The 25,263-nt window shown below is 31.6% G+C and overlaps 1 pseudogene; it reads left to right on the top strand.

The window, feature by feature from the left end:
* LOC18444842 (isoeugenol synthase 1-like) overlaps positions 1-25,263 on the top strand; it is a 37,252-nt pseudogene that overhangs the window by 5,293 nt on the left and 6,696 nt on the right.

Genomic DNA, 25,263 nt, shown 5'->3' with positions numbered 1-25,263 from the left:
TTTAATTCGCTTTACTCATCCAAATTATCACAATCTAACTAATAATGTTATGTACTAAAATTTGAGAGATGCCTAGGTTGGGGAGAGAGACTCCAAGGTTAGTGAGAGAGAGGGGAGTTGTTAGTAGAGACCAGAGAGAGATGCCAAAGTTGGAGGGAGAGAGATCCTAAAGTTTGGGGGAGAGAGAGACGCTAATGTTTTTTTTTTGGGTAATTAAAAATATAAGTCTTGGTTTAACATCAATTAAGATAGTGTATATGAAAAGAATCGAACCTTCGCGTTGCGTAGAAACGGTCCAGTCGATGCCGATCCGCAGTGCCCAACTCCGGATAGGGACACCTGAGTTTTAAACTTCTAAGACTTCAAAAACTGGATGGGCCACGTCTAATGATTGATTCCGAAATTTCAGATAAAAAAAAAATCTTTTTTTAATCAGATCCTTAAAATGAGGGAGAAGATGAATAATATGCCCTAACAAAAGAACACCACATTTGCTCAAGTTAAAACATCGCCGGATATAAATCCAAATTATGCATACTTGAGCATTGAGTGCCATATAGACCATGTTGTGGAAATCATAGAAACTTGCACTTATTTGTTTGGTATAATGTTTTCTTTCTTTTTATGTGTACCCATATCAAGAAGGTGTTTTATTGCATATATTACTTTCTTTAGTAATACACAGCTTTAACCTATGAATAAGGCTCTTGCTCACATCTTTTATAAGCTCTGTAGTACATCATCCATGGGGTTTAAGACTCTTAAGACTTCGAAAACCATATAGGTCACGTCTAATGATTGATTCCAAAATTTCACATAAAAAAAAATCGTTCTTAATCAAATCCTTAAGCTGAGGGAGAAGATGTATAATATGCTCCAACAAGAGAACACCATATTTGCTCAAGTTAAAACATCACCAGATATAAATCCAAATCATGCATATTTGAGCAAACAATTGAGTACCATATAGAGTATGGAAATTATGGAAACTTACATTTATTTTTTGGTATAATATTTTCTTTCCTTTCATATGTACCTATATTAAGAAAGTGGTTTCTTACATATGTTACTTTCTTTAGTAATACACAGATTTAACCTATAAGTAGGGCTCTTGTTCACATCTTTCATGAGCTCTATAATACATCATCCATGAGGTTTAAAACTCCAAATATACATAAATACAGTTTCTAACAAGTATCAAAGCCATACTATTTTTTTTTTTTTGAATCCTACTGTTGAGACACCTCTACCATCTTTTTACCTAAGCCCCACAGTCCTGAAAGGCATCGAGGGCCGGTTCACATAGAAGGGCCAAAACCAATCGAACCTACTGCAATCCACCAACTGTTTCCTTATGGCGTTCTTTCTTGCAGCAACTCTCTTACTCTATAACCATGGACCCTCGCTCTCCTCCATGTGGCTACACGAGCTGAAGAGACCTCCAAAAAAAAAAAAATACTCTTTTCTTTGCAATTCTCCCGCATCTATACCCTAGACTCTTTGGTTCACTCGTTAACAATGCCCACCTTAAACACACAGATTACATGCAAACTGCCCATATGTTGAAGCTCCAACCAGACACTATATGGATATGAAACCCCTACTTGATTACCTTCAAGGAAGGATTTCATCTCACGACTCAATTGAACCGGTCTCCATAAACCTTAATTTCCCAAACCTTGATTTTGCAAACCCTAGTTTTGCAAGTGTATCTGGTCAACCCTTGGGGCTATGATCCGTCTGCTCTTGAAAAGACCCTAAATTCGAATTTTACCCCATATCTGAATATCAATTCTATTGCTGAAGCACCCATCTCACTAAACCCTTGTTTTCCTGGACTAAATTATGGTAATGATCCTGGTCCCCTAATTACAGTTTTGACCCTAATATTACTGTCGATGAGCCTGCAAGTGCCTACGGTCTGGTGGGCGAAGAAGGAAACAAGAAGAAACCTAGGCTTTTGGATGAACAGGGGCAGGATATATCAATTTGATTGCGACAATGGAGAGGCCATTGAAGGATAGGAAAACTCTGTTAAGAGTGTAGACACAGAGACTTTCACACCATTTTGTTAAATTGTAGTTAGAGAGAGGAAGAGAAAGTCCGAAAAGATGGGGTTTTGGTCAAGAGTAGAGGAGATGATTGAAACTACTTAGAAGATTTTGGGCCAAGAGACTCGAAATATATCAGTGTTTTGACGCCATCGAAAGGGAGCAAAGTGGGTGAAGGGGTGCCGATTATTCTGGTTCCTAGTGCGTTCCAGGCTAATTACTATTTATTATGTCAATGAGTTTTTGGAAGATGGGGTGTTTATACTAACTGATGTTAAGGTTAAGGCTTAGGCACTCCACACTTGTTTGGCAGTGATCAAGTTGCTATCGATCGATTATTCGTCGTGGAATAAGAAGCTAACAAGCTGGTAGTGGCACACATCAAGCACCACCCTGGCCTTCAGATTAGAAGAACAGGTAATATTGTAAAGTTGTCGGGTTACGATTTGGTATTTCATCTCTCATGCATCGAACGTCTGTTTCCATTTTTTCTGATCGGTGAAGCCCTCAATCTAATTGTGTCTCTCTTATCATCTGGCATCAAAACCCAAGTAAACCATTGTTGTCGTGCTCCCCTCTGATGTCAGACCATTGGTAAATCGGATCTGAAACCTGCCTCTAAATCTACCTCTGAAAATGACTTCTGAAAACAGCTGATCTGCACCATCTACAGAACAGCTATCGAGTCGTGTTTCGACTCTCTGATCTATTTATCTGCTGAGTTTGTGTTTCGACTCTCTGATTTGTTTTGAACCTTATTGCTCTCAAATTTGAATCTAGGGCCCAACTGTGCTTATTGATACACCACTTATTTCTTTTAGCTCTTTCAAGTGCCACCTGTTTGATAATCGAATTTCTCAATCTTGGTTGATGATCAAGTTTTATGTTACTTGTTCTTATTTGATGATAGAGTTTTTTGTTATCCAATGATGTTTAATAATTGAGTTTTCTGCTACTCAATCCTATTGGACGATGGAGTTTTTTGTAACTCCATCCCATGTGATGATCGGGTTTTTTTCATTACTCGATCCTATATATTCCGAAGGCTTGTTGATTTGTTGTTATGCGAGACTGCTCTACTGTACAATGCGTCGGTTTCTGAGGATCGTTAATTTGTAGTTGCTCAGGCTTCTTCTGTTCCTGTTTTATTTTTTCGCTCTCTTAACTCATCTTGAATTTGAGGGGGAGTGGAAATTATAGAAACCTGCACTTATTTTTTGGTATGATATTTTCCTTCGTTTTGTATGTGCTTCTATTAAGAAGGTGGTGCCTTGCATATGTTACTTTCTTTACTAGTACAAAGCTTTGTAACCCTATAAATGGGGCTCTTGTTCACATCTTCCATAAGCTCTGTAATACATCTTCCATGGCGGCTTAAGGCCCCGAATAGATAGAAATACAATTTCGAATACATGCTATATTCTACGTAAAATTAAAATAATGGGGTTTTATGGCTCGAGCAATTAACCCTATTTAAGTGATGGCTCCTAAAATCCACTTTATCATGGAATTTTGATCTAAAACTTATCAGGCTTTTAGGTGTTGTCCCCTTGTAAAATCCACTTAGTAATGGGGTTTAGATCTAAAACTTAAGGCTAGTAATATCGACCACTATAATCATGAACTTGAAAAAAAAAAAAGAAAATTAAATCATAAAACTAGATGATTTTCAAGTTTATTTTTGTATATTTGGGGATCAATTTTGTAATTCTTTTAAAATTATTATTTAAAGATTCAATTTTTTTTCATATTCATGATCATGGTGGTATCGGCCAATGAAGTTTAAGCTCCAAATTTCATCTCAATGATCTATTTTGGCAGGAGATTGCACTTAAACATGAAGTTCAGTCACTAAAACCATTTCCAAAATAAACAATTTGTTCACATTTAGTAATTTCCAAATATTTTAAATATTTGTTATTACTTTGTTTCCCCGATTTTAGAATCAACTTATAAGCGGAAAGTAGTATATATTGGGATAGGTCTAACAATCCAGATGTTATCTTAAAATTTCTTTTTTAAAGTTTGATTTGACTATTATAGAAAGAATTATAAATGTGATATATACTACCTATTGTTATCCATACTAGTTGGTCTGATTGGTTAGACTGCTTACTGATCCTTTGACTAGTTTGGTCTAAAGCAAAAACATGGTTTGATAAAAACAAACTAATGAAAACTAATATTTGACTGGTTTTGATAGGTTGGCCTCGTTGGTTTTGACTAACATTAATTGGTGGATGGGGTTGATCACCTTAGTGAAAATTTAGATCGAAGATCAAGTCGAACAAGAGGGAGGTCTTATTTCAAGTATCAATACATACATACTGGGAATAGGCCTAAGGAAAAGTGGTGCCACAACATATGTCTTGAGTTCCTTTCGTGTCATGAGTAAGGGATCTGTTCCCCACTGAACTGCCCAAAAAAAGAAAAAAACACACATGCCAAATATAATACAAGTTAATTTTTTGGTAGAAGAAGGGGTGATATGCCAATCTTATTAACTGATTAACAACCTAGTCTAGGCCAAATAACTTAATCTAATCTAACTACTCAAACCTCACTGGAAACACGACCTAGCATGTAGGCCTAAGCGTCATTTGGGCATCCCTTGAGGTTGCTAATAAGCCTGACTAAGCATGGCCAGGCCTGCGCCCAAACTAGGCCCCGGCACAGCCCTGTTTGAAAGTCTCATCAAGCTGCCTTACCATTGTGTCCAGTCCGTCCCAATTGACAGTTTTTATCTCGACCAATATTTTTAAGGTGGAAAATGGCAAAAACAAGGACAAGATTTACATCCCTTTTTAAAAGTTTGGATAATTTGACCTCCTAAGTAATTGTTTTTGTTATTCACTAATTACAATTACTAAAATTATGAAATATTATTTCCTAACCACATGTGGCATAACCGGGATACTTGGATAAATACAATAAGATGTTGTCGGTGCTTCGTCAAGTTGATGTTGTGATCTCATTGCTGCCAATTCCCCAACATTTGGAACAACTAGGACTCATAGATGCCATCAAGGAAGTGGGTAACATTAAGGTAATTTAGTAGTTTGATTGTAGCATATATGCAACAATAGTCTTACTTAATCCTTGCACTACAATACTAAGGTAACTTGGCAGTTTCTTTTGAATATTTTGCTATTCACATGAACATTTTATTATTCCCACCCAAGATACCAGTGGAACATTCAGATAAAATCTCTACTTAGGTTTTCAATGAGGGGACAATCTCTCTCTCTCCATATATATGGAAAACTCTTCCCAATGCCTATAGCGATAATGAACCGTGATTTCGTCTACCTTCATCACCATCTAAATTTTATTGCACAGTCGCAGTTGTCCGATAACGTTTCAATTTTCATTTTTTCTTCTACAAATTTAAATTGCTTGAAATTTGGAGCGTGTGTACATCTTAGTGAGGCGCACCTAATAAAAATAAAAAAACAATAATTCGTAAAATATAAATTTACCAAAGTACCTCCAAAAATTTACGGGAGTATTTTGATCAATTTATATTTTGCGAATTATTTTTTTCATATTTTTATTAAGTGCACCTCACTAAGATGTACAAAAGCTCAAAATTTCTGATCATTTCGATTAGTAAAATAAAAATGAATATTAAAACACTATCGGACAACTGTGATTGTGCGATGTAGTTTGGATAGTGATGAGGGTAGGAGAAATCACTGTTTATTTTTTCCTATATATATAGGCAAAAATGAACAATGATTTCACCTACCCTCATTACCGTCCAAAGTTCATCGCACGGTCACGACTACCTAGTAGTGTTTTATTTTTTATTGTTTTTCTACAAATCAGAATGACCTGAAATTTGAAGCGTGTATTCATCAAGAATAGGGGAATCTTCAAAAATTATAAAAAAAATATTTTATTTGAAAAAAATGACCAAAATACCTTTGAAAGGATTTAGGGGTATTTTGGTCAATTTATTACGGATAGTCTTTTTTATATTTTTATTGGATGCGTCTCAGTAAGATGTACATACTCTCCAAATTTCAAATTATTTTGCTTTGTAGAAAAAAAATGAAAAATAAAACACTACCGGACATTCGTGACCACACGATGAAATTTGGACGGTAATGAAGGTAAGCGCAATCACTATTCATTTTCTCCTATAGGCGATGAAAATACTTTATATATATATATATATATATATATATATATATAGTGAATTTGAGGTCAACCCACTAGCTGACAGCTAAAGTGTAAGCCCAATGGCTCAGATTGCATATGGGCCAATCTAACAATCATGACCTTATTTTGTAATATAATTGGAATATTTTTTCTAAAAATCCAAATCTCCTAAAAATTTAAACATCCATTCTTCCCATCATGCGCACCTAATAAAAATATTACAAAAATATTTTACAAAATATAAATTGACCAAATACCCCTGAAATATTTCAGAGTTATTTTAATTAATTTATTTTTACGAATTATGTTTTGATATTTTTATTAGATTCTCATATTTTTAAAGAATAAATGCTCCAAATTTCAAATAATTTATTTTGTAGAAAAACAACTAAAATTTAAAAATGAAATACAATCTTGACCATTGTATTGGTCCAGATTCAATCTGGGCCATTAGGCTTACACTGTAGATGTCAGCTAATGGGCTAGCAATATCTTTTTCCACGGGCTGATGGAATAGGGTAAGTCCAATGACCCAGATTGAATCTGAGTCAATCTAATGGCCACAACTACATTTTATATTTGAATTTTAATCTTTTTTCTACTAATCCAAATCATATTAAATTTGAGAAGTCCACTCTTCTCATCAAGGTGCACCGAATAAAAATATAAGAGAAAAATCATTCGAAAATTTGTTTTGACCAAACTAGTCTTAAAAGTTTCAATGGTATTTTTGTCTATTTATTTTTTGTGAATTATTTTTTGATATTTTTATTAGATTTGCCTGTTAATGAAGAGACGCTCTAAATTTCAAGTAATTTAGACTTTACACACACACACACACATACACGCATACACACAAATACACACACACACACACACACACACACACACACACACACACACACACACACATATATATATATATATATATATATATGAAAAAAAAAATCTATTTGAATCCTAGATATGGTCAAAATGAATCCCCTCCAACAACGAATCTGGACCATTCATTTGGTGAATTTCAAGATCTTAACCTTTACAAATTAAAAATCATATATATTTTTTTATTGCTATTTATTTAATGATAATAAAGCCATCTAAAAAATTTGGAAAAGAAAAAAATCCTTTTAAGGCCTAGATCTAAGCATCTTAGCAAAATAGACGGCCTATGTTAATTGGGATAAAAAAATACTTTCGAGGTTGCGTTTTCAAAATTTTCATTTTTGTGAATGTTTATTAGAATGAAAAGAGTGTATATTTTAAAATTTGGATCAAACAAATAGCCCAAAAATGGTTTTTAAGGATTGATGCATTATATTACTATACAACCGTTGTATGAAATCATTGCATCTATATATATATATATATATATATATATATATATATATATATATGGAAAAGTCTTCCAAAAGCCTTTAGGCGAAAATTAACAGTGATTTCGCCTACCCTCATCATCGTCTAACGTTCATCGCATGATCATGATTGCCAGTAGTGTTTCATTTTTCATTTTTTTTCTACAAATTGAAATGATGTGAAATTTGGAACATGTATACATCTTAGTGAGGAAAATCTAATAAAAATATATAAAAAATAATTCACAAAAATACAATGGACCAAAATACCCCCAAAACGTTTCGGGGGTATTTTGATCAATGTTTTCATATAAAATATGTTTTTGATATTTTTTCATAGATTCACTTATTTTTTATGAACACATACTTCAAATTTTATGTCATTTCGATTTGTAAAAAAAAAAATGAAATACTACTGGACAATCGTGACCGTGCAATGAACTTTGGACGGTGATGATGGTAGGGAAATCAATGTTCATTTTCGCCTATAAGTATTTTGTAGTATCTTCCTGCCTACATTCAAATAGTGCTGAGAAATGAAGTTGCAATACTGGAAATCTTTTTTATAGCTTTAAAATATATTTTCATCTTTATTTATAAAGTTTAAAGTTTCAAAAATAGTGTAGATCGAGAGATCTTTAAAAACTTCAAAATCTTGAAAATTGACAGTCCAAAACTGCGTTACAATCCAAAAGTTGAAATCCATTTTTTTCTCGTGTCCATGAATCTTGAGGTGGAGATGATGACTTTGAGTATATTTGGGCATCAAATCAACATCTTCTAGTGAAAGGTTTTAGGTAGACTCAAATCCTAGGATACCCTCCCACACTCATCTGTGTAAAACCCCAAAGGATCACCGTTAAATTTGCCACAGATCCCAAGAAAAGCTATCACATGGGTGTGAGACTTGTCTTTTTTAAAGATATGTGCCAAATTAATGGTGATCCAATGGGGTCCTACACACATGGGTGTGGGAGGGTCTCATAGGATCATTACTATATATATATATATATATATATATATATATATATATATATATATATATATATATATATATATATATGTATAACCCATACTTCTAGAAAACCATATTTGAAGTACTTGTACGACCCCAAATTTTGCACACACACTCCCTTCGTCCCAGTAATCAATACCAAAAAGGCAAAATTCAATTGGTACCCTAGATATGGCCAAAATGAATGACCTCCAGTAATGAATCTCGACTATCCATTTAGTGAATTTCTAGATCTAGGCTTTATGAATTTAAAATCAATTTTTTCTTTTTTAGCATTGTTAATCTCATGATATTAAAACTATTTAAAATTTTTGGAAAGGAAATAAATTCTTCTAAAGCCTTGATCTAAGCATCTTATTTAAATTGATGGCATATATTAGTTGGGCTAAAACACACACACACACACACACACACAGATATATATATATATATATATATATATAGCAAAAGAATTTGAGAAGATCCGCTTTTATCAGTACACTATGTGTTAATAAATAACGAAGAAGTTATTATCGATAATATCAAAAAACAAATCCAAAATTGGAACATCCCAAAAGTTACCATAACAGATGTTTATAGAAAAGGAACTTTTGAATTTAAAAGTAGTTTCTCAATAAAATTTATTGAGAAAACTATTTCTGTTATGGAAACTCAGGATAGTTTCCAACTCCTATCCTCAAGGATGGTTGAAGAACATAAAAAGAAAAATTTCAATTATCTGCATATTGGTCTTATCCAAATAATTGTTAAACCTTTAATCAGGACAGGGTAAAACAAATCTGTTTTGCTTTGCATAGGGGATAACAGACATAGAAGGTTCACCAATTCTATGTTAGGAATTGTCGAATCAACTCTTTGTAACGGTCCTATATATTTTAATTGCTTTCCAAACTTTTCAGTGGCCTTATCTGATCCTAATCTATTAAAAGTTTTAACCCTTAATCTAAAAACTCAATGTTTTGATATAGATCCTATATCTCAAAACCTAGCTGATGTTTATAGAATATGTTATAAAGTTATAACCACTCTATGTCCTAACGCTAAAAAAATGGATACTAATGGTCAGACCATTTTCTTTCAGACTAATATGGATAAATCTATATTGGTTATACCGAGGATTGTATCTTGGAAACGGGTTAAATTACTAGAAAGATAGTCCCTTCAGGCTGAAACTCAGACTAAGATTTCGGAAAATAGAGAACCTGAACAAATAATTGAATATTCGGATGGAGAGATAGAAATACAATTTCCTTCATTAGGAAAAACTGGGCTGAGTGTTTCCAATACACTTCCTAGGAATCCACCTAGAACCTCAACTTCATCTATTCCTCAATTTGATTACGTGAAAGTTCATAATGACATAGTAGTCCTTGAAGGACTTAGAAAGGCTTCAAATAAAGTCCATCATCCAGTATGTAAAGTTGACACTTCTAGTTCTTCCCAAACTGAACCAGTAGTGCCAATCCTATTGGAATTGGAGTTTGAGATTCTTACAATCCAAAATCTAGACGAGTTTGTCATTGATAAAGAAAGGATTCAAAAAGAGTTCATCTCTGACGAAAATAGACAAATAAGGGAATTGATTTTCCAATAATTTAAAGAAGAATTAAGGGGTGTTTTTCATAAAAATTTTAAAAAATTTATGATACAATGTAGAAAAAATGTGAAATTCTTCAAATGGCTTAAGTAAATCCGTAGAAAGAAAGAATTAAACTTCTAGAGTTTAAAATCAATGACTCAAAATTCCTTTCAAACCTTTCACTCAATCAAAGGTGAAACAATAGAATCTATCCATCCCCCTGAAATGAGTTTACAATTAAGAGGAGAAAAACTTAAAATAAAAGCTTCGCCTTTTCAGTTGGGGCCTAAAGAATTTGAAAATAAAATGGCTAAAAATAATAATAAAATAATTCACAAAATATAAATTGATCAAAATACCCCTAAAGCATTTCAGAGGTATTTTGGTCAATTTATGATTTACGAATTTTAATTCTTATATTTTTATTAGGTGCGTCTTGATGAGAATAATGAACTTATAAAATTTCAAGTGATTTAGAATTGTAGAAAAAAAATGAAAATTCAAATACAAAATGAGACTGTAATCGTCAAATCAGCCCACATTAAATCTGAGTCATTGGCTAACACTGTAGCAATTAGCCCATGGGTTGAAAGAATATATATATATATGTGCATATATATATATATATATATATATATATATATATATATATATATATATATATATATATATATATATATATATATATATATATATATATATATATATATATATATATATATGGGTGCGGTTTGTATAGAGCCTAGGCTCTAAACAATCAAATTAGAGCCTACCTTCAAATAGTGTCGAGAAATGTAGTTTCAATACTTGAAATCTTTTTTATAGCCTTAAAATATATTTTCATCTTTATTTATAAAGTTTAAAGTTTCAAAAATAGTGTAGATCGAGAGATCTTTGAAAACTTCAAAATCTTGAAAATTGACAGTCTAAAACTGCGTTACAATCCAAAAGTTGAAATCCATTTTTTTCTCGTGTCCATGAATCTTGAGATTGAGATGATGACTTTGAGGATATTTGGGCATCAAAACAACATCTTCTAGTGAAAGGTTTTAGGTAGACTCAAATCCTAGGATACCCTCCCACACTCATCTGTGTAAAACCCCAAAGGATCACCATTAAATTTGCCACAGATCCCAAGAAAAGCTATCACATGGGTGTGAGACTTGTCTTTTTTAAAGATATGTGCCAAATTTAATGGTGATCCAATGGGGTCTTACACCCATGGGTGTGGGAGGGTATCATAGGATCATTACTATATATATATATATATATATATATATATATATATAACCCATACTTCTAGAAAACCATATTTGAAGTATTTGTACGACCCCAAATTTTGCACACACACTCCTTTCGTCCCAGTAATCAATACCAAAAAGGCAAAATTCCATTTGTATCCTAGATATGGTCATAATAAATGACTTCCAGTAATAAATCTCGACTATCCATTTAGTGAATTTCTAGATCTAGGCTTTATGAATTCAAAATCATTTTTTTCTTTTTTAGCATCGTTAAATTCATGATATTAAAACTATTTAAAATTTTTGGAAAGGAAATAAATTTTTCTAAGGCCTCGATCTAAGCATCTTTTTTAAATTGATGGCATATATTAGTTGGGCTAAAACACACACATACCCCCCCACACACACACACACACACACACACACACATATATATATAGCAAAAAAAATTGAGTAGAACCGCTTCTACCAGTACACTCTGTGTTAATAAGTACAGATGAAGTTATTATCGATAATATCGAAAAACAAATCCAAAATTGAAACATCCAAAAGGTTCCCATAACAGATGTTTATAGATAAGGAACTTTTGAAATTAAAAGTAGTTTCTCAATAAAAACTATTGAGAAAACTATTTTTGTTATGGAAACTCAGGATAGTTTCATACTCCTATCCTCATAAATGGTTGAAGCACATAAAAAGAAAAATTTCAATTATCTGCATATTGGTCTTATCCAAATAGTTGTTAAACCTTTAATCAGGAAAGGGTAAAACAAATCTGTTTTGCTTTGCTTAGGGGATAACAGACATAGAAGGTTCACCAATTCTATATTAGGAATTGTCGAATCAACTCTTTGTAACGGTCCTATATATTTTAATTGCTTTCCAAACTTTTCAGTGGCCTTATCTGATCCCAATCTATTAAAAGTTTTAACCCTGAATCTAAAATCTCAATGTTTTGATATAGATCCTATATCTCAAAACCTAGCTGATGTTTATAGAATATGTTATAAAGTTATAACCACTCTATGTTCTTACACTAGGAAAATGGATTCTAATGGTCAGACCATTTTCTTTCAGACTAATATGGATAAATCTAATTTGGTTATACCGAGGATTGTATCTTGGAAATGGGTTATATTACTAGAAAGATAGTCCCTTCAGCCTGAAACTCAGACTAAGATTCATGAAAATAGAGAACCTTAACATATAATTGAATATCCGTGTGGAGAGATAGAAATACAATTTCCTTCATCAAGAAAAACTAGGCTGAGTGTTTCCATTACACTTCTTAGGAATCCACCTAGAACCTCAACCTCCTCTATTCCTCAATCTGATTACAAGAATGCTCATAATGAGAGAGTAGTCCTAAAAGGACTTGGAAAGGTTTCAAATCAAGTTCAACATCAAGTATATAAAGTTGACACTCCTAGTTCTTCCAAAACTGAACCAGAAGTGCCAACCCTATTGGAATTGGACTTTGAGATTCTTACAATCCAAAATCTAGACGAGTTTGTCATTGATAAAGAATGGATTAAAAAAGAGTTCATCTCTGACGAAAATAGACAAATAAGGGAATGGATTTTTCGATAATTTAAAGAAGAATTAAAGTGGTGTTTTTCATAAAATTTTTAATAAATTTATGATACAAAATAGAAAAATGTGAAATTCTTCAAATGGCTTAAGTAAATCCATAGAAAAGAAGGAATTAAACTTCCAGAGTTTAAAATAAATATAACTCAAAATTCCTTTCAAACCTTTCACACAATCATAGGTGAAACAATAGAATCTATCCATCCCCCTGAAACGAGTTTACAATTAGGAGGAGAAAAACTTGAAATAAAAGCTTCGCTTTTTAAGTTGGGGTCTAAAGAATTTTAAAATCAAATGGCTAAAAATATTAAAAAAAAAATTCACAAAATATAAATTGATCAAAATACCCCTGAATCATTTCGGAGGTATTTTGGTCAATTTATATGTTACGAATTTTAATTCTCATATTTTTATTAGGTGCGTCTTGATGAGAATAATGAACTTACAAAATTTCAAGTGATTTGGATTTGTAAAAAAAAAATGAAAACTCAAATACAAAATGAGATTGTAACCGTCAAATCAGCCCAGAATAAATCTGAGTCATTGACTAACACTATAGCAATCAGCCCATGGGTTGACAGAATATATATATATATATATATATATATATATATATATATATATATATATATATATATATATATATATATATATATATATATATATGGGTGCGGTTTGTATAGAGCCTAGGCTCTAAACAATCAAATTAGAGCCTACCTTCAAATAGTGCCGAGAAATGTAGTTTCAATACTGGAAATCTTTTTTATAGCCTTAAAATATATTTTCATCTTTATTTATAAAATTTATAGTTTCAAAAATTGTGTAGATCGAGAGATCTTTGAAAACTTCAAAATCTTGAAAATTGACAGTCCAAAACTGCATTACAATCCAAAAGTTGAAATCCATTTTTTTCTCGTGTCCATGAATCTTGAGGTGGAGATGATGACTTTGAGGATATTTGGGCATCAAAACAACATCTTCTAGTGAAAGGTTTTAGGTAGACTCGAATCCTAGGATACCCTCCCACACTCATCTGTGTAAAACCCCAAAGGATGACCATTAAATTTGCCACAGATCCCAAGAAAAGCTATCACATGGGTGTGAGACTTGACTTTTTTAAAGATATGTGCCAAATTTAATGGTGATCCTATGGGGTCCTACACACATGGGTGTGAGAGGGTCTCATAGGATCATTACTATATATATATATATATATATATATATATATATATATATATATATATATATATATATATATATATATATATATATATATATATATATATATATATATATATATATATATATATATATATATATATATATATATATATATATATATATAACCCATACTTTTAGAAAACCATATTTGAAGTATTTGTACGACCCCAAATTTTGCACACACACTCCTTTCGTCCCAGTAATCAATACCAAAAAGGCAAAATTTAATTTGTACCCTAGATATGGTCCTAATGAATGACTTCCAATAATGAATCTCGACTATCCATTTAGTGAATTTCTAGATCTAGGTTTTATGAATTCAAAATCATTTTTTTCTTTTTAGCATTGTTAATCTCATGATATTAAAACTATTTAAAATTTTTGGAACGGAAATAAATTTTTCTAAAGCCTCGATCTAAACATCTTATTTAAATTGATGGCATATATTAGTTGGGCTAAAACACACACATACATACACACACACACACACAAACACACACACACACACACACACACACACATATAAATATATATATATATAGATATATATAGACAAAAAATTTGAGTAGAACCGCTTCTACCAGTACGCTCTATGTTAATAAATAAAGAGAAAGTTATTATTGATAATATCGAAAAACAAATCCAAAATTGAAACATCCCAAAAGTTCCCATAACAGATGTTTATAGAAAAGGAACTTTTGAATTTAAAAGTAGTTTCTCAATAAAAACTATTGAGAAAACTATTTTTGTTATGGAAACTCAGGATAGTTTCCAACTCCTTTCCTCAAAGATGGTTGAAGCACATAAAAAGAAACATTTCATTTATCTTCATATTAGTCTTATCCAAATAGTTGTTAAACCTTTAATCAGGACAGGGTAAAACAAATCTGTTTTGCTTTGCATAGGGGATAACAGACATAGAAGGTTCACCAATTCTATATTAGGAATTGTCGAATCAACTCTTTGTAACGGTCCTATATATTTTAATTGCTTTCCAAACTTTTCAGTGGCCTTATCTGATCCTAATCTATTAAAAGTTTTAACCCTTAATCTAAAAACTCAATGTTTTGATATAGATCATATATCTCAAAACCTAGCTGATGTTTATAGAATATGTTATAAAGTTATAACCACTCTATGTCCTGACGCTAAAAAAATGGATACTAATGGTCAGACCATTTTCTTTCAGACTAATATGGATAAATCTATCTTGGTTATACCGAGGATTGTATCTTGGAAACGGGTTAAATTACTAAAAAGATAGTCCCTTCAGCCTGAAACGCAGACTAAGATTCATGAAAATAGAGAACCTTAACATATAATTGAATATCTGTGTGCAGAGATAGAAATACAATTTCCTTCATCAAGGAAAACTAGGCTGAGTGTTTCCAATACACTTCCTAGGAATCCACCTAGAACCTCAACCTCCTCTATTCCTCAATCTGATTACGAGAAAGCTCATAATGAGAGAGTAGTCCTAAAAGGACTTGGAAAGGTTTCAAATCAAGTTCAACATCAAGTATATAAAGTTGACACTCCTAGTTCTTCCCAAACTGAACCAGAAGTGCCAACCCTATTGGAATTGGAGTTTGAGATTCTTACAATCCAAAATCTAGACGAGTTTGTCATTGATAAAGAATGGATTAAAAAAGAGTTTATCTCTGACGAAAATAGACAAATAAGGGAATGGAGTTTCCAATAATTTAAAGAAGAATTAAAGTGGTGTTTTTCATAAAATTTTTAATAAATTTATGATACAATATAGAAAAAATGTGAAATTTCTTCAAATGGCTTAAGTAAATCCGTAGAAAAGAAGGAATTAAACTTCCGGAGTTTAAAATAAATATAACTCAAAATTCCTTTCAAACCTTTCACACAATCATAGGTGAAACAATAGAATCTATCCATCCCCCTGAAACGAGTTTACAATTAAGAGGAGAAAAACTTGAAATAAAAGCTTTGCCTTTTAAGTTGGGGCCTAAAGAATTTTAAAATCAAATGGCTAAAAATATAAAAAAAATAATTCACAAAATATAAAAAAATCAAAATACCCCTGAAACATTTCGGAGGTATTTTGGTCAATTTATAGTTTACGAATTTTAATTCTCATATTTTTATTAGGTGCGTCTTGATGAGAATAATGAACTTATAAAATTTCAAGTGATTTAGATTTGTAAAAAATAAATGAAAACTCAAATACAAAATGAGATTGTAACCGTCAGATCAGCTCATATTAAATCTGAATCATTGGCTAACACTATAGCAATCAGCCCATGGGTTTACAGAATATATATATATATATATATATATATATATATATATATATATATATGTATATATGTATATATATATATATATATATATGTATATATGTATATATATATATATATATATATATATATATATATATGTATATATATATACATATATACATATATATATATATGTATATATACATATATACATATATGTATATATGTATATATATATATATATATATATATATATATATATATATATATGGGTGCGGTTTGTATAGAGCCTAGGCTCTAAACAATCAAATTAGAGCCTACCTTCAAATAGTGCCGAGAAATGTAGTTTCAATACTGAAAATCTTTTTTATAGCCTTAAAATATATTTTCATCTTTATTTATAAAGTTTAAAGTTTCAAAAATAGTGTAGATCTTGAGATCTTTGAAAACTTCATAATCTTGAAAATTGACAGTCCAAAACTGCGTTACAATCCAAAAGTTGAAATCCATTTTTTTCTCGTGTCCATTAATCTTGAGGTGGAGATGATGAATTTGAGGATATTTGAGCATCAAAACGACATCTTTGAGTAAAAGTTTTTAGGTAGACTCAAATCCTAGGATACCCTCCCGCACCCATCTGTGTAAACCCCAAAGGATCACCATTAAATTTGCCACAGATCCCTAGAAAAGCTATCACATGGGTGTGAGACTTGACTTTTTTAGAGATATGTGCCAAATTTAATGATGATCCTATGGGGTCCTACACACATGGGTGTGGGAAGGTCGCATAGGATCATTATTATATATATATATATATATATATATAACCCATACTTCTAGAAACCCATATTTGAAGTATTTGTACGACCCCAAATTTTGCACACACACTCCTTTCGTCCCAGTAATCAATACCAAAAAGGCAAAATTCAATTTGTACCCTAGATATGGCCAAAATGAATGACCTCCACTAATGAATCTCGACTATCCATTTAGTGAATTTCTAGATCTAGGCTTTATGAATTCAAAATCATTTTTTTCTTTTTTAGCATTGTTAATCTTATGATATTAAAACTATTTAAAATTTTTGGAAAGGAAATAATTTTTTCTAAGGTCTCGATCTAAGCTTCTTATATAAATTGATGGCATATATTAGTTGGGCTAAAACACACACACACATACACACACAGATATATATATATATATATATATATATATAGCAAAAGAATTTTACTAGAACCGCTTCTACCAGTACACTCTGTGTTAATAAATAAGGAAGATGTCATTATCGATAATATCGAAAAACAAATCCAAAATTGAAACATCCCAAAACTTCCCAAAACAAATGTTTATAGAAAGGAATTTTTGAATTTAAAAGTAGTTTCTCAATAAAAACTATAGAGAAAACTATTTTTGTTATGGATACTCAGGATAGTTTCCAACTCCTATCCTCAAGGATGGTTGAAGAACATAAAAAGAAAAATTTCAATTATCTGCATATTGGTCTTATCCAAATAGTTGTTAAACCTTTAATCAGGACAGGGTAAAACAAATCTGTTTTGCTTTGCTTAAGGGATAACAGACATAGAAGGTTCACCAATTCTTTATTAGGAATCGTCGAATCAACTCATGGTAATGGTCCTATATATTTTAATTGCTTTCCAAACTTTTCAGTGGCCTTATCTGATCCTAATCTATTAAAAGTTTTAACCCTGAATCTAAATACTCAAGGTTTTAATATAGATCCTATATATCAAAACCTAGCTTTTCTTTATAGAATATGTTATAAAGTTATAAACATTATGTCCTGACGCTAGGAAAATGGATGCTAAGGGTCAGACCATTTTCTTTCAGACTAATATGGATAAATTTAATTTGGTTATATCGAGGACTCTATCTTGGAAATAGGTTAAATTACTAGAAAGATTGTCCCTTCATCTTGAAACTCAGACTAAGATTCCTGAAAATAGAGAGCCTGAACAAATAATTGAATATGCAGATGGAGAGATAGAAATACAATTTCATTCATCAAGAAAAACTAGGTTGAGTGTTTCCAATACACTTCCTAGGATTCCATCTAGAACCTCAACCTCCTCTATTCCTCAATCTGGTTACGAGAAAGCTCATAATGAGAGAGTAGTCCTTGAAGGATTTAGAAAGGCTTCAAATCAAGTCCAACATCCAGTATATAAAGTTGACACTCCTAGTTCTTCCCAAACTGAACCAGAAGTGCCAACCCTATTGGAATTGGACTTTGACTTTCTTACAATCCAAAATCTAGACGAGTTTGTCATTGATAAAGAATGGATTAAAATAGAGTTCATCTCTGACAAAAATAGACAAATAAAGGAATGGATTTTCCAATAATTTAAAGAAGAATTAAGGGGTGTTTTTCATAAATTTTTTAATAAATTTATGATACAATATAGAAAAAATGTGAAATTCTTCAAATGGCTTAAGTAAATCCGTAGAAAAGAAGGAATTAAACTTCCGGAGTTTAAAATAAATATAACTCAAAATTCTTTTCAAACCTTTCACACAATCATAGGTGAAACAATAGAATCTATCTATCCCCCTGAAATGAGTTTACAATTTAGAGGAGAAAAACTTGAAATAAAAGCTTCGCCTTTTAAGTTGGGGCCTAAAGAGTTTTAAAATCAAATGGCTAAATTAGAAAGAATACCACACATTATAGAACCGAATAATTATATGAATCTCTTCTTACAAACTATAGGAAAGAAAACTACTAGAATTGAAAGTGTCTTGAATAATTTGAAATCTATACGGCAAGTAAAGAAAGAAGAGAAGGTTAAGGAGGCAATCTTACTCATGCCACCACCAAGTATTGATACAGGAAACTTCAGCATACAAGGAATCAAGAAAAAAAAAGATAATAAAGAATTGGTTGATGTATTAGTCAAAAGACTTGCAAAACTGAATATTAATGATAAGAGGAAATTAGTGATCGGTGAACTACAAGTCCTCCAAAAAGATCAGAATTATACAAACCAAGAAATATCTGAAATAGAAAATGCTTTTAAGACTGAAAGCTTAGATCTCAACAAAATAGATTATGGGAGGAAGACTAGGCCAGTCGCACAAACTAGAATGTATTATCTTAGACCCACTCCTATTGATCTCCAAATAGAAGAAGATCTTAATGCTACTTTTGTGTCCTATTCAGGAAGGTCAATTATAAATTGGAATATGGATGACATGTCTGAAAATAAGATCTTTGACCTTATGAAACACATGACAATGTATGCCACTGCTTGTAAAGCAAGTAGGAATAAAAATCATGAAATTGCCAAAGCTATCATATGCAACTTTACAGGATGGCTTAGAGGATGGTAGGATTTTCATATGGATGAAACTGTAAAAGATCAAATCCTAAATGCTATTAAGCAATGGCTTATTAAAATTGAAACTGGACCTGAACAGGTTCAAGAAAATATAGTTAACAAAGGAGAAGCAGTTAATACACTAATCTACACTATCACCCTTCACTTCGTTGGAAGTACGTCCCTCTTATATACTAGATCTGAAGATCTGCTTTCAAATTTACATTATCCAACTCTCTCTCACTTTAAATGGTATACAAATGCTTTCTACTCTGGATTATTATCTAGAAAAGATAGTAAGGCTGATCCTTGGAAGGAAAAATTTATAGCCGGACTTCAACATCTTTTTACGGAAAAGGTTAAAACACAACTAAAAAATAAACATGGTGGAATTATTCTCTACTTCCTTTATACACTTGGAGAATTATCAGCGGAAATCTGCACTGAATGTCTTGCTTTATGCACAGATCTGAAACTTCGAAGGCAATTAGAAAAATAGCGAATGATAGGGAAGAAAGAACTAGGAGACTTTTGTGAACAATTTGGGTATAATACTTCACCCACTTATAAACCCACTCACAAAGAAAAATATAAGAATTTACGAAAATCAAGATTTAAACGTTCGCATGAAAGAAAAAATACATTTCCTAAAATTTTTTTACAAGATCACTCTTTCAAGCAAAGTGGAAAAAGAAAGATACCAATTTGCTATAATTGCGAAAAGGTAAGTCTTTATAGAAATAAATGGAGAGTTAAAAAGAAAATCAATGCACTCGAAATTGACCCAAATATCAAAAAATAATTATTTGTTATTCTATTAATAAAAAGAGATGTTTATGATAGTTATTCTAACTCTAATGAAAAAATGATAATTGGATAAATAAATGATGAGGATTTGATCCTCACTAACTCTGACTCTGATTCTGATTGTGATGATAATCCTGAAAATGATTGCCAATGTAATTTCTTCAAGGCTATCATTGATATGAATGGTTTAAACATAAATACTCTTACAAAAGAGGAAAATTTAATCATTGACCTGATTGATAAAATTAGTGACCCAGAGGCTAAAAGAGAAGCCTTGATTCAATACATCGATATGGCAAAAGATCCTTCTAGACCCACTACTCTTAGACCTTCTCTCGTTCCAACAAGAGAAGAATACAGTTTCCACGACATCCTTAAAAGAGTTCAAAACAAAACTCAAACTATTAGAGAATCTTCAATTCCTGAGTTAAAGCATGAGATAAATGAAGTTCGCAATAAACTGATATCTTTGAAAACTAGGGTTCAAATCTTGGAAATGAGAACTACCACTTTTAAAAAGGAAGGTATTTATGAGGAAAATACTGAAGAAGTGTTCAGTAACATAATGAATGATTATCACTATGATCTTCTACCACCAGAGGTAGAAGATACTCTTCCTAAAGTTCTAAAATATGATGACTTTGAAACTTCAAACAATTGTAATATGTTGGGAAAATCAAAATTGAAAAATATAAATATGTTAACCTATTAGACAAAGTCATAACTCAACGATGGTTTACTATCATTAAAATAGTAGTTCAAAAAGAATATAATTTTCAAACCACTGCTCTTATTGATTCCGGAGCAGACTTAAACTGTATAAATGAGGGCTTAGTCCCTACAAAATACTTTAGTAAAAACTACATAGGTTTTAAACACCACTGATGGAAGTAAGATGTTAATAAACTATAAACTATCTGATGCAGCAGTTTGTAATAACGGAGAATGCTTCAAGTTTACTTTTATCATGGTTAAAGGATTAAGTCAACCGGTTATTCTTGGAACTCTTTTCCTAAATATGTTTTATCCTATCAAAATTGATGATACTTGTAATGAGGTCAACATTGACGGACATGAGATAAAATTTACGTTCATAGATAAGCCCAGAGTTCATGAAATAAATAGAATTAAAAATAAAATCTCTACCAACCAAAAATTCCTTGTTTATCTAAAAGAGGAAATCAAGTATAAAACCATCGAGGAAAAATTATTATCTCCTGAAATACAAAATAAAATTAGTAGTTTCAAAACTATTCTCGAAAAAGAAATATGCTCTGATGTCCTTAACGCTTTTTGGAATACGAAACAACATATAGTTGAACTTCCTTATGAACCAGGTTTTGAGGAGCAAGAGATTCCTACAAAAACAAGGCATATTCAAATGAACAGTACGATCCTTGAAATTTGTAAAACTGAAATATAAGAATTGCTTGATAAAAAACTTATCAGAAAAAGTTCATCACCTTCGAGCTGTTCAGCCTTTTATGTTAAGAAGGCTTCTGAAATTGAAAGAGGAGCCTTTAGATTGGTTATAAATTATAAACCATTAAATAAAGCACTAAGATGGATTCGATATCCAATTTCAATTAAAAGAGACAACTTAGATAGATTGGTTAATGCCTGCATATTTTCAAAATTTGACTTAAAATCTGGATATTGGCAAATCCTAATAATTAAAAAGGACATGTATAAACCAACCTTCAATGTTCGCTTCGGGCATTATAAATGGAACGTTATGCCTTTTGGTTTGAAAAATGTACCTTCTGAATTTCAAAACATCATGAACGACATATTCAATCCTTATACAAAATTCATAATTATATATATCGATGACGTTCTTGTTTTTTCTGAAACCATTGATCAACATTGGAAACATCTAAACACATTTTTTAAAGCTATTAAAAATGCTGGGTTAGTTGTATCAGCCCAAAAGATATATCTTTTTCAACCAAAAATAAGGTTTCTTGGACATAATATTTATCAAGGGAGGATAATTCCTAGTGATAGGGACATAATATTTATCAAGGGAGGATAATTCCTAGTGATAGGGCAGTTGAATTTGCGTCAAAATTCCCAAATATCATTAAGGACAAAACCGAACTTCAGCGGTTTCTTGGCTGCATAAATTATATCTCTGATTTTTATAAAGACCTTGCTTTAGACGCTACACCTTTGTTTCAACGGTTAAAAAAGAACCCTCCTGATTGGACGGATGAGAATACCAAGGCAATCAGAAAACTAAAATTGAAAGCAAACGAACAACCTTGTCTGGCTTTATCTAATCCTACAGCGTTTAAAATTATTGAAACCGATGCCTCAAAACAAGGACTATGAGGCATACTCAAACAAAAACTCCATGAGCAAGAACAATTAGTTCGTTATAGTTCCAAAACCTGAAACCCAACTCAACAAAACTATTCTACTATTAAAAAAGAAATTCTGGCCATTGTTCATTGGATAATTAAATTTAAAAGTGACCTACTAAATCAAAACTTTCTTATTCATACTGATTGTAAGGCAGCCAGAGATATCGTTGAAAAAGATGTAAAAAATCTTATCTCAAAATATATATTTGCTCGATGACAAGGTATTCTTTCATCGTTTGAATTTACAATAGAACACATTAATGGTTAAAATAACCATCTTCTTGACTTTCTGACCCGAGAATTTTTACAAAGAGGGCAGGAAAAGGTAAAATCACCCAATGGATATAGTTTTTAGTCTGTGTAAAGGCCTGACTTCACCAAATCATCCAATAAATATAGTTCTCAGTCCAGGAAAAGGCCTGGCTACACCATCAACTCCAAATGCTTTAATAAAAAAGCAAGTACAAGAGATTGATATATCTCCCCAACAATCCCCTTTCCTTGAAACAACTTATATACCACTTATAATTGTTGAGAAGGATTACAAGGCAAAAGACCCTACTGAGATAGCAGCAATATACTACGAAATCACCTTCATCCCAATTTGAGAGAAAAATGTAGAGAATGGTATGAAACTATAGTCATGAAAACTGGATTTGTGACTATAGTACACCACTATAGAAATAATGACCCTGAAATTGCGTACTCAAAATTCCAAATTCATAAAGTCATCTCCTATAGAGATTGGGACTGGATCATTTAAAACCAAGGATGTTAAGTACCAGAGGATTTAAAACTAAAGCCTATCATTATTTCGAATCTATAAAAGCATGGAATGAAGTATTTGCATATCAAAATACCAAAGCTTCACATAGTTGGTACATACAGGTTAAAATAACTGAACTAGTTGAATTCCCTAACTGGTTAAAAAGTTGGTTCCTTTTATGGGGATCATGCAACCAGATACTTCCTTCAAAAATGCAGATATCACAGAGAAAGTTCTCCGACTACAATAAACATTGTCTAAAAGAGACCACCATTTATACTTCATGGCCTTATATCAGGTCCTTTGGATTCTTAAATGGACATATCAGCTTTCAGAAGATAATACAGACATATGGGATTATATTCCAAAATTACGTCGATAAATATCCGTAAAATGGTAGGACAACTATAAAAATAAATCCTTGGATTCAGAAAAGATTTATATGAAAATGATACCATCCTCCTTGCTAAATTCTAATATGGATATAACAAAATACGTTGCAATAATACAACAAAAGAATCCTAAATTATCAAAGGAAGAGCTTAAAAGAAAGCTCATATTGGCTAGAAGAACTGTTGATCAAATGTCCTATTGGCTAGAAGAACTGTTGATCAAATGTCCACATCAACAAAAGAAGAAGAAGAAACCGAGGATTATAGTCCGTTCAATGGTGATGACTGTGCAGGAATTGATTTTCCTCAAAATAACTAACAGAGTGTAGCAAGGACGGTACGACTCCAAACCTACGCAGGACATGTGCCACTGACAAATTATTGCTACCGACAAAACTTTTCACTGTCGCAAAATACGTGGCACATTTTCCACCACTTAGGGAATCTTACTTTTCCAAAAGATGTCTGTATGGATTTGAAAGGCTTTGAAATCCAATTACTTCTCATCTATAAAGAAGAAGGGCAGAAGGGAGAAGAGCATCCGAAAACAATCGGAATATTTGAGTGTTTGTAAGCCTGAGTGCTTATAAGCTGGAGTGATTGATTGACTATTGGTGTGTATTGGTTTGAGCAGAAGTGAACCACTTTGTTGGTATATCAAGCTTATCTTATCTGTATCATAAGTGAACCACTTTGTTAGTGCAACAAGTTTATCTTTATTAATGTATCAAGCTTATATTATCTGTATCATAAGTGAACCACTTTGTTGGTGCATCAAGCTTATCTTATCTGTGATTTCAACATTAAAACTACATTTTCTGATGGATTTTTGAGGGGCATCCATAGTTCTACATTATAAGGTAACATCCTAATATAAACTTTTTCCATATATATATATATATATATATATATATATATATATATATATATATATATATATATATATATATATATATATATATATATATATATATATGAGTGTGGTTTTCAATAAGGTTGTAACCTTAAACTATCCAATTAAGGCACACCTCGAAATTTTATCATAACATGTAATTTTGGGATAAAACTTCCTTAGGATGATCTCAAAATCTATTGTCATATCTAATTATAAAATTTTAAACTGCAA

This window comes from Amborella trichopoda, chromosome 11, assembly GCF_054954075.1.
Source record: "Amborella trichopoda isolate Santa Cruz 75 chromosome 11, AtrichopodaSantaCruz75HAP2 v2.0, whole genome shotgun sequence".
In the NCBI taxonomy this organism is placed as follows: Eukaryota; Viridiplantae; Streptophyta; class Magnoliopsida; order Amborellales; family Amborellaceae; genus Amborella; species Amborella trichopoda.
Note: the sequence above shows the minus strand (reverse complement) of the source record. Positions and strands in the feature narration are given on the sequence as shown.